The sequence below is a fragment of the Protopterus annectens genome, chromosome 13.part0 (assembly GCF_019279795.1).
Source record: "Protopterus annectens isolate FY-2018-M chromosome 13.part0, PAN1.0, whole genome shotgun sequence".
Taxonomy (NCBI): Eukaryota; Metazoa; Chordata; order Ceratodontiformes; family Protopteridae; genus Protopterus; species Protopterus annectens.
The window spans coordinates 715,142,877-715,158,675 of record NC_056747.1 but is presented as its reverse complement, the minus strand read 5'-3'; the positions used below and the strand labels follow the sequence as shown (position 1 = coordinate 715,158,675).

The 15,799-nt window shown below is 44.5% G+C and overlaps 1 protein-coding gene across 1 annotated transcript in view; it reads right to left on the bottom strand.

Annotated features, from left to right (window-relative positions):
- The window catches only part of SUPT6H (SPT6 homolog, histone chaperone and transcription elongation factor), a 2,620,423-nt gene that overhangs the window by 2,524,299 nt on the left and 80,325 nt on the right, over nucleotides 1-15,799 (bottom strand). The gene's annotated exons all lie outside the window — the stretch shown is intronic.

Below are 15,799 nucleotides of genomic sequence, written 5' to 3'. Positions count from 1 at the left end.
AAAGTTATGATTGTCTCCAGGCTGTGACAATGCTGAGTCCAAACACTTTTTAGATACCACTATAGTTTCCTCATATGCAGTTTTGCATATGGAATTAGTAGAATGCAGGATACCATGAAGCCCAGGGCCTGCAGAATTTTTCTTGCAGGGAGCTGGGTTTTTGTTGCCATCATTTGAAAGTAATGAGTCAGTTGCCTTTGTTTGTCTGGCATGAGATAAGCCATCTGGGCAGTTGTATTTAAGCTTGCACCCAGGAATATTATCTCTTCAGAGGGCACTAGTTTTGATTTCTTTTTGTTTACTGTGTACCCTAGGCAAATCAGTAATCTTTTTACAAACGCCAGATGCTTTAGAAGAATATCCTTGCTCTCTGCTTGAATAAGGCAGTCGTCCAAGTAGGGATATACTTGAATTCCTTTTTGTCTGTAAAATGCAATTACTGGTGCCAGGCATTTTGTGAAGACCCTGGGCGAAGTAGATAAGCCAAAGGGTAGTGCAGAGAATTGGTAATGCATTGAGCCTGCTATGAATCTGAGGTATCTTCTGCAAGATTGTCTGATTGGACATGCAGGTATACCTCCTTGAGGTCCAAAATAACTAGCAAAGCCTTCTTGCCCAGCATGTAGTGTTAACATTTTGAATTTTGGAACATCCAGGAAAGTATTTAGGATTGACAGGTCCAGTATTGGTCTCCAGGCTTTGTCCTTTCTGGGTACTAAGAAAAGTCTCGAGTATAATCCTTGTCCCTGTTTTTGCTGTGGAACTCTTTGAATAGCTCCTATGTCCATAAGATCAGCAATTTGTTTTTGTGACTCTGCCCATTGGTTTTGTGGCAGGTCTGGCATACCTTTTGATTTTGGAAGTATGTGGAAGTGGAACCTGTAACCCTGAGAAACAATATTCAGCACCCATTGGTCCTGGGTGATCATGTGCCAATTTTTTGAGAAAAGTGCTAGCTTTCCCCCCAAGGGTGCTGCCAAAAGGTAAGTGCTTGGCATTTGTAGAGGAAAGTCATTGGGACAGTTTCCTATAAGGTTGTGATTTGTCTTCCCCTCCTTTGGGGGCTGAAGCACCCCATTGTTTAGGTCTGTAGGGGCCTTGGGGCTGAGATCTGCCTCTTGGGCGTCTATATCTGCTCTTTGTGGCCTGACACTGGATAGGACCAATTTTTTGAAGGACAGTTTCTGCTAAATCTAGGTGGTTGAACCTGTAAGAAATCTTTCACTGTCTGCATTGATTTTGCTTTATCCTCCATTTTCTTTAACACTTCTTCTGCCTTAACTCCAAAGAAAGTAACATGCTGTAGTGGAGCATCCAACAATTTTACTTTAACATGGTCAGGTAAATTTTGTTCTTTCACAAGCATGCCTTCAAATAACAGAGCCTGTAAATGCGGCTCTACAAGAAGCCTCTAATTAATCAAAACCACATTGCAGAGTATGCTTTCCCACTTGTTCAACTGCATGCAATAAATCCTGCATTTCCTTACTGTCAGGACTTTCTGAATTTGAAACCATTTTCTATTTTAACAATGACATGAGGTACTGTTGATATTTAAACATGTGAAACTGGCAGTTTGAAGCCCTTACAGCTAAAGTAGCAGAAGTGTAAACTTTTTTCCCCCCATCTGTCCAGAGCTCTGGAATCCCTATCAGAGGGGACAGGATTTTTAGCAGTGGAAGCCTTAATCCCTTTAGGTCCCTGAGAAATTATTTCTGGGTCTGCAGCGGGGTTTTTGTAAAGAAATTTATGGGAGTCAGGGACCCTGTAGTACCCCCGTCTGGCTTGACTGGTGCAGGGGGTAAAGAATCAAGAGACAGACTGGATTCAGAAAAAACCATCAACCACAACATCAAGCACAGGGGTGATAGCTAGGGGACTGTGCTGAGGCAATAAAAGGAAGTCTCTGAGCCTTTTCTTAGATTCTGAATAATCCTGGCTCTCCCAATGGAAATGCTCCCTCATGGTGTGCATGGTTTCCACAAAAGAATAATCCTCAGGCGGAGAGGCTGAAGGTATAGACTCTTCTGCATCAGAGTCCTCAGAGGGAGAGTGAGAATATCCCTGATCAAAGAGGAATCAGAGGAAATGGAAACCTGATTAGAGGAATCATAGTCAGTGTCTTGCCTAGGCCTTTTGTCAGGAGGGGGATGGGAACCCCTGAATAACGTAATTAGGTCTTAGGCCATTTTAAGCATCTGTTTCTTTGGCATTTCTTTACAGTCACCATCCCCACAAGAGGTGAAAACATACTTGATCTCATCATCACGAACATGGGGTCACAATGCTCAACACCAGAAGTATACCCCTCACTGGTGAGATCAGATCATAAACTAATCTCACTGGAGGTCCTCATCCCGCCCCCACATGAGATAAAAAAGACCACAGTAAAGAACTTCTCAAAAGCCGACTTCACACTCCTAAAGACTAGTGTGGTCTCTTTTAAGGCCCCCGAGCCAGCGGAAAACATTACTCAAACCGCTGAATCACTTACAAACGCCTTCTACCAGCACCTACAGGACTGCATGGATCAGGCAATCCCAAACAAAACAAAGACTCTTTGTACCAAAGGCAAGCGTCCAGTCTGGTGGACCCCAGCCATAAACAAGCTCTACAACAAAAGGAAGAAGCTACTACAAGATAGAGCAAAATCCTTAAAAGGTAAAACACCTTTGATAATCATAAGTAAATAACTAAGAGCTCTCATAAAATCATCCAAGGCAAATTTTGAGAGAAAAATCGCTAAGGACTCAAAAGACAATCATAAGGCCTTCTTTAGCTATGTTAGAAACCTGGGAGGAAACTCCCAGATATGCTCAGAATTAGTTCAAAATGATGTAAAAATCACGGCACCTACAGACATAGCCAACATACTGGCTGACAGGTTCAGTGCAAACTTCTCCCCCCCCTCCCCCCCAAAAGGAGAGATATTTATACCAGAGGATAGTAGCCCCCCAAACATCTCTAATGCCCAGGTGAGAACTGCTCTCTCCAAGGCGAAAAACACAGCATCCATGGGACCAGATGGTGTCCCAGGCTGTGTGCTCCATGAACTCAATGAGGAATTAAACCCACAGTTAGGACAGCTGTTCAATCTTAGCCTCACCTCAGGATACGTACCCAAGGAGTGGCGCACGGCAACTGTGGTCCCACTTCACAAAGGCGGTGCCTCCACCGACCCTGGAAATTACCGTCCCATCAGCTTGACAAGCCTGATCTGCAAAGCTATGGAGAGGATCACAATGGAACTCATAAATAAAGATATAGGGAACTTGCAGACTTTGGATCCTACCCAGTTTGGCTTTGTCAAAGGCAGATCATGCCTTTTAAACTTGGTTGACTTCTTCGAAACAGTCACCAAGGCCATTGATGAGGGAAAGGCAGTCCACACAGCCTACCTCGACCTGGCAAAGGCTTTCGACACAATACCCCACTCAGGTATCATTGAAAAACTCATCAGCTTAAATGTAAACCCATACGTCACAAGATGGGTTGCAAACTGGCTAAGTGACAGAACCCACAGGGTCAGAGTTGCTAGCGCCATGTCAGACTCAAAGCCTGTCACAAGTGGTGTCCCACAGGGCTCAGTCCTGGGCCCACTCTTGTTCAGCATCTACTTTTCAGAAGTACAAGCAAACACAGTAGGGTTATGGCTAACAAAATTTGCAGATGACTGCAAACTGGGCGCCATAGTCGAGAATACATCTGACACAGATATCCTTCAGAAAGGTCTCATAGAAACAGATAACTGGTGCCAAAGCCATGGCCTAAAGTTAAACGCCAAGAATTGCATAGTCATACCCCTCGGGAAAAACAAGGTTACCCCTAGCTACCATATAGGTGGCAATCCACTGAGCACAGAAGAGGTTATCAGGGATCTAGGGACCCAGGTTGACATTAACCTCTGGTTTGACACTCACGTTGCCAAAGTAGTTAGGAAGACCTTCTACATTGCCCACCTGATCATGAAGGGATTCACATCTAGATCAAGGGAGGTCATCGTCCCCCTGTACTCATCACTCATCAGACCAATGATTGAGTACAATGCCCCATTCGGAATGTATCTGACCAGACACCTACAGCAGCTGGAAAGGCCCCAAATGTTCCTCACCAAAAGGATAAAGGGCCTCAAAAATATGTCTTATGCTGCCCGACTGAAGGAACTCCAGCTCTATTCAGTCGCACCGTTGCTCAGAGGTGACCTGTGCCTGACATACAAGGCCATGTCCAACCCAGAATTGATGAACATGCTTCACCTCAAAAAATCTAGATCCCTCAAAACTACAAGGGCGGGAGACTTAAACCTGGACACGGTTATTAACAGGACGTGTTGGGAGGGAAAGATTCATCACCCAGAGACTCCCTATGCTGTGGAACAAAATCCCGGTACATGTGAGGCAGAGCACCTCGCTGGCCTTGTTCAAGAGAAATCTTGACCAATGGATGGGAGATCGCAAATATACCCCAGGGATTACCTCAGTGTCACTGCTTGACAGAGGCACAGCAAAATAATGGGCATAGTTAAAGGGGTGGCGAAAGCCACAAAACTCTGGGCTAGGCTTATAAATGCCCTTGGGCAGATAGCCTAGTATGAACCTATGAACCTATGGATGACTGTTCTGGAGAATGCTGTACTTGTTTCCTTGTCTTTAATGGTGTTTTTGACTTTGCCTTGGCTGCGGTAATGGGCTTAATTGTAAGCTGTGAAGGTCTGAAAACACCCTCAGAAGCAGATGCCTGCTCAGAAGCTCCGGACCCATCTAAGGGAATAGTTTCCATAGGCCCAATACCTTGAGTTTCCACAGGCCTCGGTGTCTCCACATGGCTGTTGGTTACGGTCTGAGGTAGCAGGTGTCAGGGGTTGCAAATGCACCTCACTGAGAACCGGCGACTGGCCTTGAAGAGGCTTCATCAGGTCTGGACCTCAGATGCCTGTCCTTTTCTTTGTCTTTGCGTTTTTTATAAATTCCCGTCATCGGTTGTTCCAACGGCATTATGTAATTAAACCTTCGGCCAAAATAATGTAAAGCAAAATCAAACTGATGTTTAATAGTGCGTTTATTGACTCTAGCACAAAACCGACAACTGGTAACATCGTGTTCAGGGCCTAGGCAAGGAATACAGTAAGAGTGAAAGTCCTTATGAGGTATTTGCTTCCCACAAGAAATACAATTATTAACTTTTACTGACATCGGTCTGGAGCAAGAAAAAGTTTCCCCAACGGGGTACTTAGCTTTATTGAAGACTTCGGTTCTGAAACTCAATTTTGAAAATCTCAGGAGTCAGCCGACCAGCACTTGTGAACTGCTTTTGCTTCGGGCACTGCGCGGCAAGAAAGACTGGAGAAAATGACGTCGGTTGCAACTTTTATATCCCTGGCGCACTAACGTCAGGAAACAGGCGACAGCAACCGACGCCGGACTAAGACTTTGGAACTCGGGCCGACTGCAAGTCGCCTGCCCGCAGGATAACCCAAGTGTAATGACTGCATCAGTGAAACACGAACATTGGGAGAGAGAGAGAGAGAGAGAAAACGAGAGACAGTGAGAGAACGGGAGAGAGAGAGAGAGAGTGAACGGGAGAGAGAGAGAGAGAGAGAGAGAGAGAGAGAGAGAGTGAACGGGAGAGAGAGAGAGGAAGAGTGAACGGGAGAGAGAGAGAGAAAGAGTGAACGGGAGAGAGAGAGAGAGTGAACGGGAGAGAGAGAGAGAGTGAACGGGAGAGAGAGAGAGAGAGTGACCTGGAGAGAGATAGAGAGAGAGTGACCTGGAGAGAGAGAGAGAGAGAACGGGAGAGAGAGAGAGAGTGAACGGGAGACAGAGAGAGAGAGAGAGAGTGAACGGGAGACAGAGAGAGAGAGAGAGTGAACGGGAGAGAGAGAGTGAACGGGGGAGAGAAAGAGTGAACGGGAGAGAGAGAGTGAACGGGAGAGAGAGAGTGAACGGGAGAGAGAGAGTGAACGGGAGAGAGAGAGAGTGAACGGGAGAGAGAGAGAGAGTGAATGGGAGAGAGAGAGAGAGAGAGAGTGAGTGAACGGGAGAGAGAGAGAGAGAGAGAGAGTGAACGGGGGAGAGAGAGAGAATGGGAGAGAGAGACGGGGAGAGAGAGACTGGGAGAGAGAACGGGAGGGAGAGAGAGAGAGAACGGGGAGAGAGAGAGAGAACAGGAGAGAGAGAGAGAACGTGAGAAAGAAGGTCAGAGCGAGGGAAAAAGGGGAGGAGGGAGAGAACAGGAGAGAGAAGGTCAGAGCGAGGTAGAAAGTGGAAGAGGGAGAGAGAGAATGGGAAAGAGGGAGAAAAGAAAAAGGGAGACTGAGAAAGGAAGAGAGAAAGGGAAAGGGAGAGTGAGAAAGGGAAAGAGAAAGGGAGAGTAAGAAAGGGAAAGTGGGAGAGAGAAAGGAGGTAAGACAGATGGAGAAAGAGAAGGGGGATAGAGAGAGGGAGACTGAGAAAGGAAGAGAGAAAGGGAAAGGGAGAGTGAGAAAGGGAAATAGAAAGGGAGAGTAAGAAAGGGAAAGCAGGAGAGAGAAAGGGAGGTAAGACAGATGGAGAAAGAGAAGGGGGATAGAGAGAGGGAGAATGTGAAAGAGGGAGAAAGGGAATGAGTAAGGATAAAGGGAGAGAGAAAAGGGGAGAGAAAAAGAGAGAGGGATAAAGAGGGAAAGAAAGGGTTTGAGAGAGGAGGAGGAGGAGGAGGAGAGTGTGTGGGAGAAAAAGGAGAGAGAGATGGGGGGGGTGAGAGCGAGAAAGACAGAAAAGAGGCCAGAAAGAGGACACAGACACAGGACAGAAATGTAGAGCAATATGCAGGGTGACAGAAAACTCTCAAACTGTTTGTTCAAGAATTCTAGCAAATTAAAAAACAGAGGGACAAAGGTCTAAAAACTTAATTTTTTATTAAGTTAATTCATTAAAATGTGAAGAAAAGGTTTTGTATCAACGTGCACTTTATGAATCTAAAAAAGTATGATACTTTAATGCCCTGCTTTATTGACCAGACTGACTTTCTTGTAAATCACAAAGGATTACAAACTATTATGAGCGACAGAGCAAAAATGAGGCAAAATCATCTTTTCAGTAGAACTGTAGACAGCTGAAATGTATGTAGGCAAACAGCACACAGTCAAATTGCTAGTAATGTTTGTTCCACTGTTATCTGATTCACCAACAATTCTCTCAAATTCAAAACTGCTGCTATGTACTACATTTGCTTACTTTAGAAATATGGCCATTCCACTAGAAAAAGAAGAGAAGTGTGCAAGATTAGAGGGCTTCTTAAATCAGACAATACCAAGACCAGAAGTTAAGTACAACTGTGCTGGAACTTATAGTAACAGTAGATGTCCTGCTGATTACAGTATTCCGAACTGTTTGATTATCCTGCTAAATGACCTTGATATCCGGCCAGGGTACCAAAAAGAAAACCTTCCACAGTCATACGTCCAACGTATGACTTAAAGCAGCAAGCATAAGCATGCATAAGCAGACGTAGGAGCACAAATCCTCAGACTATCTCAAAGTCAGTAAGCTAGCAGTAGCCTAAGAAAAAAGTAGGTCAGCTGAGAGGGGGCAAGCAAGAAGGATACATTTCTTCCTTGCTCCATGATGGAAAAGAAGAGTTAAAGACAAGTAGGAAAGCAGGATGGGAAGGGATGCTGCAACAGTTATCAATAAGACATCTACCGTTATGTTAAGTTCTTACACATGTGTACTACGTTCTTTCTTAGATCACTGCTGCAATATTCCAAACCACTGCAGCATCCTATCAGCCTTTTTTTCATCATAAGCTTTGAGACTCTCACAGAGGAGAACTTTCCAGTAAACCACACATGACTGACCTTACAAAGACATTTCTGGAACTAAAATAGGCATCCACATGACAATATTTTGTAAAGCTGTGTACAGAAAACAAAGCAGGTGTTTCAAGAATGATTCTATAATCACACCCCCCCCCCCAATGACTCCAGATGATGCAACTGCTTTGTTAGACTGTTTTCTTTTCTGGAAGAGGTAAGAGGTTTGCGATGCTGAGCACAGCAAAAAGAAAAAGACTGGGAGATCCAGTTAGTAACAGTATATTTAGAAACTTTGTTTCCTAGTTTTGAATCCTAAAATGAGACAAATGACCCAATTATTTTTTTGTCTTATCCAAGTAAAATCTGACTGGTTTGTGGACATCACAGGAATGAAGAATTCTTTCTCCTCTCTATTTTGTGGGCTTGGAAAGGTGTGTAGGTTAACAGCCTGATTAAAGGACAGTTTGTACACCACTTTAGGCAAGAATGAGGGACTGGCCCTTAATGGCACCCTATCCTTGTGAAAAAAATAGGAAGGAAGGGACAAGCTACAAGGGCCTGCACCTCCGAGACTGGTCTGGCAGAGATAAGGGCAAGCAGAAGGATACTTTTCCAAGTACAGAATTTGAGAGAAGCAGTGCCTGCTGGCTCAAAGGGAAGTAGAGAAAGTTTTTCAAGCACAAAACAGCGATCCTAAGCAGGGGGAATGGTTTCCTATGTTTCACGTGAAGTACAAGTTTTATGAACTCTTGTAACCTCTAGTCTTGCCAGAAGAGGGGGATCCTGAAGTAGACAAGCAGATACAGCTGAAATGTGAACCATAATCTAGGATCATGTTCTACCAGATTTCAGCATCTCCCACACAATAGGCGTGAAACTGTAGGGTGTTAACTAGAACTAGGTCCTGTTTTTTTGTCATACACCGTACGGACAATATTTTTCCATTTTGATATGTAAGCCTTTATATTGTGGGTCTCCTTGCCTCTTGGAGAACCTTTAGCATGTCCTCAGAGGACTGGTATCTAAAATGGATCAGAATCCTGCCATCCACTTCATGAGGTTAGGGGATGGTACGTACAGATAAAGACGCAAGCCCATCTGCTGTGTGAGTAAATCCACCATGGAGGTAAGTCTCTGGTAATGTCCCTTAACTGAATGGAAGAAAAGGAGGAATAAATGCTCCTTGGCCAACAAGATGTCACATGTAGGATCTTTGGGCATTCAATTTTTATCTTTAGCAAGATCATGGGACGAAGGGGAGGTGAAGTGAAGGTATAAAGATAATTCCCATTTCAAGGGAAGGATATTGCATCTACTTACCAAGCTTGAAATCCTGGAGCAGAAAAGTGGAAGATGCTTGTTGATGGAGTCAACTAGAGATCCATCTGTGGTGTTGCCCCCATTCGTGTACTACGTCTAAGAAGATCCCACTGTTCAGCATCCACTCATGGGTTCTTCTTCCCTTGATCTGCTTAGCTTGTCTGCTAAAAGTACTGTCCAATAAAGGACTGTAAACTGCTTGGAAAGACAGATTTGCTTTTGTGGGCTGCTCTTAAACTGAAAGGGCAGTTTGGCACAGGTGGTAAAATCTGGTGCCCACCTGCTTATGCACCACTTGAATATGCTGTTGTCTGTGAACACTATCAAAAGGACCAGATTTCCAATGGTGGCTGAACATCTGTAGAGCCTATAGTAGTGCTCTCATTTCTTTCAAATTGAGATAATCTGGTCTTGGGTTTTTTGGACACTGTCCCTGAACTTCCGAGTTGTCTGTTCAGGCTCCCCATGTGTCATTTGATGCATTGCGTGCAGTTCCTGCTTTGGTGTCCACAATGTAAAGGTAGGCCAATGTTGTGTTTTACTCGTGTTATCCATTAAAAGATCTCTTTCAGCATGGTAGGAGTGGAAGAATTGCATACCACAGCTGAGAATTCTCAGACCAGGTGGACTTCAGATACCACCTTATCTTCCTCGCATGCAGTATGGTAAATGGAACCATGGATAAGAAAGTCTACATGAGTTTGGTGTTTAGTCAGCATTCAAGAAAACAACATCTTAGGTTGGGCTGGGTTGGAGTCATTGCAGATGTCAAGGTTGACTGTGAATCCCAAGCCCTGGAGAATAGACAGGATGACGCTGAGAGGTGTCAACAATATCTGGTGAGATGGTGTCTGTATTAACAGGCCATAAAAAGTAAAGGGATGTCTGTATTCCCTGCATAATTCAGAAAGCTATGATGGGGGCGAGAAATTTTGTGAAGACTCTTGGGGCTGTAGAAAACCTAAAGGGCAAAGTAGAGAAATGAAAATGTGGTGAGCCAGCAGAAAACGTCAAAAATTTCCTGCAAGCAGGGTGGATAAAGATGCCAAGACGAGCATCTTTTAGGACATTAAGAAGGCTCAGGTAGAACAAAATAAGTAACAGTCTGCAGAGAGCATTTTGATGGCCGGGCCATGTAGAAAAGTGTTGACAGCGGAGAGATCAATAACTGGTCACCAGTCTCCTTTTCTTGGTATAATGAATAGTCTGTTATAGAACCATTTTCTTACATGCTCAGATGGAACTAGCTCTATTGTACCCTCTTGAATTAAAGAATTCGGAAGATGGAACAGAGCAGCTGAATATGGTTGTGCAGAAACAGAGGAATGCCTGCAAGTTTGAAAAGCTCCTTACAAGTCATTCTGTACAGATGCTGAATAATGGAGGGTGTCCATTTGTCTGTTGTGATGAGTAAGCATTTTTATAGGGATGAGGACAGTCGTTTGAAGGGACAGGGAAGGAATGAGGGGTGGGAAAGGGAGCAGAGGGTAGTCATGCAGAAAGGTCAGGGTTGGGAGCCCTCCCAAATTTAGAGTACTTAACAGGTTTTTCTCAATATCTCTTACTAAGTAATTTCTTAACCTTATGGAAAGCTTAGGTTCTCTGAGCAAAAGAAGGGGGCCAGTCAGGATAATACCTTTGGTATGTGAAAAACAAAGCTAGAAAAACCTGTTCACTCTTTCAAGAGTTTGTTCCTAATGTTGCTTGAAAAGACTAGCAGCTTCTGGAACAAACATGAAATCCCTGTTCAACTGTGCAAATCTCCTGATCACACAGCCTGCTGTAGCTGTCCTGGAAGAAGCTTCTACTGCATCATAACAGCATTTAATGTTGTGCGTGATCACCTGGGAAGCCTGAGCCGCTATGGTTAAGGCTTGTTGCTTACTACCAGATTCCTCTGGTGCAGACAATACCTTGTCCAAGTAGTCAAGCTAGTATTCAGTTATCTGGGTATGGTAATTAAGGGCTTTAAAGATCAAAGAGGAATATGTGTAGACTTTTTTTTATCCAACCTGTCCACTGTCTTGCTGTCTATATAAAAAGGAACAACACTTATTTTACACAGCTACTTAAAGAGTTTGTCAAACAAGGATGGATCTGCCAGAAGATTTTTGTACAGGAATTTTAATTCCTCAGTGACCCTGAAAAATCTATCAGGCCTTTTAGGTTCTGGAAGCTGCAAGTCAAATGCTGTGGAAGTGAAAGCAAAGGCATCCAAGAAGGCATGTGAACAGCTGATACAGAAGCAGGAGGGGAAGTTGCTCACCTCCAGAAAGCTACAGTACCATTTCTGAATATCAGAAATGTCTTTGTATTTCTAAACTGTTAAATCACACTGACAATAGTTTCTCCAAATGAAACTTCCGCCAGTGGGGAATCAGGGAAAATGGCATCCTCATCATCTCAGCCACCCCACCCGGAGAAGTGGTCTGTGATGAATATGCCAAGGAGAGCTCATCAGAATCTGAATAATTCTATTTCTCATTCTAAAGGCCTCTTAGGAGGAGTGGTAGGAGAAGTTGACACCAGGGTATACCCTGTGAAGGAGGGAGGCCAGAGTGCCACAATGGCTTTAGATAGGCTTTGAAAGAAGTCCATCCAACTCCATATACTGAATTAGCCAGTGGGGAAGAAACATTTTTGTTTTTTCCTTTTTCATTTGTGTGACAGCCACTTTTATTAACTGGGGAGGCTCTGACCCTTAATACACCTTGATGACTGATCCTTGGATTTCCTCTCAGATTTCCTCTCAGACAAGAATCTGCAGTATGCCTTTTGACTCCTCTGAAATAATATGGGGTATGACCCAACCGACAAAAGTCTGGCTCTTAAGGTCTTTGGGACTATAGAAATTGTACAATTTCAATCTTTTATTGTGCTTTGTCCTGGAAAGAAAAGGCACCAGGAGTAGATATTATACCGTAATCACAGTTTTCCCTCCTAGATGGCATCTAACAATGCAACAAACAATACAACAGAGAAGAAGAAAGGGAGTTTCCCCAATGAGACACTTATCTGAACCAGTAAAAGCCAATGAGCAAGTGAATACACAGATGGGTGAGAGACCTGTGTTCAGTCTGGCAGTGTGATAATCTGAGGATTTACCCTCAACAAGTCCTCTAAAGTACCCTTCCTTACCCCCAAAGGCTTAGACATACATCGGATATATGCCTTTATAAATGGAAGTTGGTACACTGTCTGGACGTCAATGTTATTTGGAGAGATAACCCAACAGTTTGGAACACTGCAAAAGTGATCTAAGGAAGGACATTATGTATAGCTAAAACCCAACTAAGCACCAAAAGCATAACCAACACAATGACAAAGTCAAGAAAGCATGCAAATGGAAGCTGGAGGGGCTGAATAAGACAAGCCAGTAAAAACAACAAAAAAAGAATAGTTGTGTAAAATCTTACTATAACCATATATGTCCTTCTCTTCCATGTTGCAGTAAGCTCGGTCTGGGATTTCCTGCCTTCAGGCGACCCGTACGTCAGCTCCTACACAAAAGCTTCAGCTTGGCTGTTGCAGCTGCATGGGACGTCACACGTAGGGCCATAAACCAGGTACCCTATATGTTTGACGTCTGCATGCACAATCCTCAGAACTTGAAGCTAAGCAGGTAAAGTAGATGGCCCAACAGGATAGGCTTCCAAAGTTGACATGTATAATGCCCAGGGTCTCTTCTGTAATGGACAGAGGCATCAGGGATCAGTTAGACTCACAAAGTCTATGAGGGGGAATGGTTGGTGGGAAGGAATACTGCAACATGGAAGAGAAGGACATCTACGGTTACGGTAAAATTTTAAACGACTATTCTATGTCCTTCTATTCCTATGTTGCAGTATTCTTGGTGTGGGAGAGTACCACAGCTTATTTTGATGAAAGGGTGGCAGATGCAAAAGATGATTCCAGGAAGCCTTGTAAGATTGCCCTGGCAAAACCTGCGAGTGCTTTTGAAGTTTGGTCCAGTTTGCAATAGTGGACCATGTAGCTGCTTCCATAACGGAAGCTGTGTCCATGCCTTTTTGGAAGGCCTTGAAAGTGGCCACTGCTCTTGTGGAGTGTGTCTTAACCCCAACTGGAGTTTTTTTTCCAAGGTGTGAGTAGCAGAAAACGATTGCCTTTCTAATACAGGATGCAATGGTCTGTTGCGTGACTGCCTTGCCCAATGCCTTGGGGTTGAAAGATGCAAAGAGTTGTTTGGATTTCCTAATGTCTTTAGTCTTGTCCAGGTCAATTGCCTGTGGACATCTAGGGAGTGGAGTATCCTCTCTCCTTGTTTAGTGGGAGAGGGGAAAAAATTGGATAGGTGAATGGATTGATTTAGAGACAAGTCATTGACTACCTTGGGCATGAAGGAAGGGTTAGTTCTCGGAGTGATCCTGTCCCTATGAAAAATGGTGTAAGGTGAGCATGCCATTAAAGCTTGTAGCTTGGAAACCCTTCTGGCAGAGGTAATAGCCAGTAACAGTACTGTTTTCCAAGTACAAAACTGCAGAGAGGCTGTATTAGCCGATTCGAAAAGGGGCTGGGCGAGTTCTTCCAGGATGAAGTTCAGGTCCCATGGAGGAGGGCTAGGCTTCTTAGGTGGTCTGATGTGCAAGACGCCTTTTAGGAAGAGTTTCACATGTAGACTGACTAACAAGGGAGGATCTAAAGGTAAGCAGGCTGATAATGTGCAGAGGTGCACTTTCACTGATGAATAGTAAAGTCCACCCTTTATAAGTTGACACATATGATAGGACTAGGGAGGCTGTCAGCCTCATAAGCATCTCTTTACAGTCCCAGACACCACTGAGTAAATCTTTCCCGTTTAGCAAGGTATAATTTTCTAGTAGTGTGTTTCCTGGCCTCCCTCAGGACTGATAGCATGACCTCTGAATAGTGGTGTCTGAATGGGGTTAGTAATTAAACACCCACAGAGTCAGGGATAGCATTTGCAAGTGTGGGTGTAGGAGAGTTCCTTTGTCTCGTGTCAGAAAGTCCATCTTGTGGGGTAACTTGCAGTGATTGCCCTTGGCTAAACTGTATAGAAGGGGTAACCAGTGCTCCCTTGGCCAGTAGGGAGTCACTAGCAAGATTTTTGGTTTCCTGATTTTCAGAAGGACTTTCTGAATCAGAGGGAAGGCATACAGGAACTTTCCCTCCCAGTTGAAACTGAAGGCATCCACTCTCCATGCTTGGGGGGAGTAAGTCCTTCTGCAAAAGGTCAGCAGTTGCCTGTTCTGGGGGGAGGCAAACAGGTCTACTTGTTGAGTGCCCCACCGGTGGACTATGTCTAAGAAGACCGTCCTGTCCAGCATCCATTCGTGTTGTGGAGAGAATGTTCTGCTCAGGAGGTCTGCTTGCTTGTTGCTTGCAAAGGGATGTAGCTAGCTTGCAGGGATATGTTGTGCTGGGATGCTAGGTCCCAAATTAGTAGGGCTAGCCTGCACAATTGGTATGCCTTGGTACCTCCCTGTTTGTTGATGTACCACGTTACAGTGGTATTGTCCATCACTATCAGAAGAGAACCTGGTAGCAGTAGGGGTAGGAAGGTTTGCAGAGTTAAAAGAACTGCTGTCATCTCCTTTACATTGATATGTTTGGTTTTCACAGGAGGTTGCCACTGGGCTTGGACTCAGAGTGCAAGGTGGCTCCCCAACCTGAATCTGAGGCATCTGGATGCAATATTTGTCTGGGTTGAGAGGGTTGCAGTGGAAGGCCCGGGTTTAGGTGTACTTGTTGGATCCACCAATCGATTTCCTTCTTTAAACAGGGAAGAAGGGGAATAACTTGTTTCAAGTGATTTTGGTGTTGTAACCAGATATTTTTGAGGTACTATTGCAGTTTTATATGCATTCTGGCAATGGTAGCATGGGGATGGTTGCTGCCATCAATCCCAGGAGCCGAAGGAATTGCCTTACAGTGATTGTGTGGGAGAACAAGACTTCCTGGAAGTGGGAAGCTAGAGAGAGAACCTTGTCCTGTGGGAGAAAGGCTTTCATTCGGTCTGTATCGATTCTGCAACCTAGGAATACCTTGCCCTTGTCTGGGTTCAGAGAGGAATTCTTGAGGTTTGGGGTGAACCCTAGGATTTGTAGAAGGGACACAGTGACGTGTAGATGTCTTAAGAGGGAATCTTCTGACTAAGAATGTCGTCCAGATATGGGTAAATCTGGATTCCTTGGGTCCTGGACAAGGCAATGGCTGGGGCTAGGCACTTTGTAAACACCGTTAGGGCAGCAGACAAGCCAAAGGGCAAGGCCGTAAATTGGAAGTGCGAGGATGGGCCAGAGAAATGCAGGAAACGTCTGTCTGAGGCCCTGATAGGAATGTGCATGTAAGCATCTTTTAGGTCCAAGATGACCAAGAAAGCATTTGAGGGTATGAGGGGCAAGAGGAGTGGGAAGTGACAGCATTTTAAAGGATGGTACCTGCAGGTAAAGGTTTAAGAAGGAGAGATCCAAAATGGGTCTCCAGGGGCTGTCCTTTTGAGGGACCAGGAACAGACTGGAGTAGAATCACTTTCCTTCTTGCCCTGTGGGAACAGGCTCTATTGTGCCTTGTTGTTGCAGGTCTTTCAGAATTTGTGGAAGGAGATGGCATTGGTTTTTTGGGGGGAAATGGAATGCCTAACCAGGGGGTAAAATTTGTTTACAGGATACGAAGTATCCTTTTTGAATAATGGTGAATACCCAT